The following is a 3,416-nucleotide window of genomic DNA, read 5'->3' as shown; positions in this document are numbered from 1 at the left end:
GTGTGTGTGTGTGTGTGTGTGTGTGTGTGTGTGTGTGTGTGTGTGTGTGTGTGTGTGGAGGGAGGAGAGAGAGATCCGTGCATGTGCAACTCCTCTTCTGGCCAAGCAGTGGGGCACTTTTCCTGAGGGACAACCCTGTGACCCTACACTGAGTACTTGTAAGAACGTGTGACTTGTGAGTATAGACTGGCTTCAGCTTATTGGACCCACTTTCAGCAGGGATCTTGAGAGAGAGATCAAGAGAGAGATGAGGTGCAGCTTCATCAGAAGCAGGATTACATATCTCAATCAATCAATAAACATTTATCAACTGTCTATGTACTAGGCATTGTGGTAAGTACTAGGGATAAAAAAAGAGGCAAAAGACCGTCCCTGTCCTCAAGGAGCTTACAGTCATATTGTATCTGACAATACGATAACATATTGCTTTTCCCCAAAATTTAGCCCCATGGCCAGGGCCTTGATCTCAGTTACAGTAATCATTGTGCATATTATTATCTTGGTTTTTCAAACAAGTCTTTTCATGTGCCTTCAATTCCTCAAAGCTGTAAGTTCTTATGAGTACAATGATATTACATCATATCCATTTGCCGTAATTCTCTAATCTATGAATACCCAGTTCATTTCCAGTTTCTTGCTTCTTCAAAAGGTAGTTATAAATATTTTGGTAAATGTTGGACCTTTTCCTCTATTTTTGACCTCCTGGGGCTTATACGTAGTAGCAACATTCCTAAGTCAAAAGGTATAAACAGGTTATTTATTTTTACAAAAATTATCCTTTTAGTTGAATTTGCCTTAATTTTTTTTATTCTGAATTTAATCAATATCAACTAAAAGGAACATTTCCATATACAGAACAGAGAGGATTATGGATGAATCTGTGAGTCTCTAATATATTTGACCTACTTTTCCTTTAAAGTATATAATAAATTCAAGATATAACTTTCAAAGTTGTCCTGCTTGTCAGTGATTTATTCTAGCCTTCCTTCTGTTTTGTGCATTTCAAAAACATGATCCTTTTTTGACAACCCTATCCCTAGATCCTCTTTCCCTACTTACTCACTTCTCCGCCCCCCCAAAAAAATAAAAGACAAATCTTTTTACAAATATGCGTAGTTGAACAAAACAAATCTCCACATTGGCTTTGTCAGAAAACGAATATCTGCTACGTGAGTCCATCACCTTTCTGTCAGGAGTCGAAAAGCATACTTCATCACTGGTCTTTTGGAATCCTGATTAGTCATTGTATGAACAGTTTAATGACTTTTATTGTATGATTACAAATTGTTTTCCAGAGAGCTTGGAATCAATTAATTTGAAAAATTAATAAATTGGATCAGATCAGTAGTCTCCAAAGTATGTGTGTATTTATAGATGTGTATGTATATACATGTATATGTAACAAGACCCCACATGTTTTGAGGGTCTTATGTGTAGCAAAGGGATGTTATTGTGGGACTTGAAGGGAGGCAGACTAGATATCCCCTGTTTCTTCTTCCCCACCCTTCTCCAGAGGAAACTTTCATTCCTACCAAGAGGAAAAGTAGGAAGTTGGGGGCAGAGACTACCATTCTGCTCTCCTATAAGAGAGGGGGTACCAGGCTACAATTATATCTACCTGCTCCCTTAAATATTGTTAGAGGATATGATTAGGTCCAAGATAACCTCTGACTTCTGTGTCATTATTGGAGGAAAGGAGGACCCCAAATTTTATATTCAAGCCTTGAAATTATTTTCCTATTGGAAGTATCAATCTGATAATTTTAAGAGACAGAAGGGCCCATTTTACAAGTTAGGCCCTCATAGATTCTTTTTAATATTTTTCCTTCAGCCTGTTGTTGGCAGGGTCTATATAAGGTATAGGGTTTAAGTAAAGATATAAATGGCAAGTGGCATGGAGCAACTGAAATCCTCTGAAATTTCAGGTGAATTATGGGCTCTTAACATGCTGTTCTTGTATTTCTATTGTTAATAAGATCAGAGCCATGAAGGCTTGAGCTGGTTTTCACCACATGAGCGAGCAAATTTAGGAAGTTGTACTAAATTATATTGAGTCTTATCACCGGCAGATTTTAACAAAATTACTTAGTATTTTCTGCAAGTGATTTGGAACCAAAGAAGCAAATTTGTTTAGGAGGGAGCTCCCTTCAGAGCTGCCCTGAGAACGAGGCCTATTCCAGAATGTCTTGGACCAGACAACTACATGGGGTATCTGGGATCCAAGATGAAATGTGCTGATTGAATGGACGTTGGGAGTGGGTTACTAGGATACAAAGAAACTTGATGCTAGTTAATATTGATGATCATTATTGTATTCCTCTGACTTTTTATTCCATGGCTTGCTAAGTTTTCTTGGTTCCCTCAGTGACCTATAAATCTCCCCTCTCGAATTAGTCCATGGTGAGCGATCCGAGTAGTTTGAATCTCTCATTTGATATTGAGATGTTGGCCCAGGCCACATCTTCTCCCTCCAGATTGAGGTAGATGTTTTAGCAATTCTTACTGTGGCTCAGCTAGAGGCTTTATACATCTTCTTGTTCATACGTTAACTGGTTAGGAGAAATTGTGACAAACCTCTACAAGGTCCAACAAGTGATAGCAGAGACACAACTACCCACTCCAGGTAATCCCTGGTGGAACTTTTCTTCTTGGTTCACTTGGATGCAGGGAAATGGCCTGTTAGCTCCCCTTTGTAAATGGGCTTTTATTTCCTTCTGCTTTATAATCCTGTTTAGACTTTGTATTGGTTGCCGTGTTAAAGCCTATCCCGAACTTGCATCAGAAATGTTAGTGTGCACTGCTGATAATGACTATGTTAAAAATCTTATAGAATTAGCTTATAGATATGTGATCCATGGGAGAATTAAGAAAATCAAGAGTGATTCTATTTAGTAAATGATTCTATTCTGTATCAGTGCCAGAATTTTGTATAACAGCCTAAATCATGTTACTTTGTCTTTGAAGCAAGTTTGGAAGTTCATAGGTTCAAACGTTCGGTCTTTCTGAGTTAGATTTAAAAGTTTAGTTTCCCTATGAATCCCTTTAATTAAAAAAAACCACTATAAATCATTCTAATTAAAAGGAACCTATTATGTCTATATCACTAATTGTGCTTGTACAATTAGAGGAAAATCTGTTATCTATTCACCATTAGTTATTCTTGTAGGGGGACTAAATCAAACAGAATTTCTCAACAAGATGGAAGGAAGGATGTTCCTAGCCCTGCAATCCCTATTTTTGGTCACTTATATTGTTCCCCACATCTATGATGCTTCTGACTTGGTAACCAGTCACATTCTTTTCCCCATCTATGATGCTGCCTTCCATTTTTGGACTCTTCTCCTTTTGTCTATAAAAATGATCTGTCGGTCCCCATTCAGGATTTTAGCCTGCTAAGGAAGCTGACACTCCATTTA

This window comes from Vombatus ursinus, unplaced genomic scaffold, assembly GCF_900497805.2.
Source record: "Vombatus ursinus unplaced genomic scaffold, bare-nosed wombat genome assembly UNPS02011334.1, whole genome shotgun sequence".
Classification (NCBI taxonomy): domain Eukaryota; kingdom Metazoa; phylum Chordata; class Mammalia; order Diprotodontia; family Vombatidae; genus Vombatus; species Vombatus ursinus.
Note: the sequence above shows the minus strand (reverse complement) of the source record.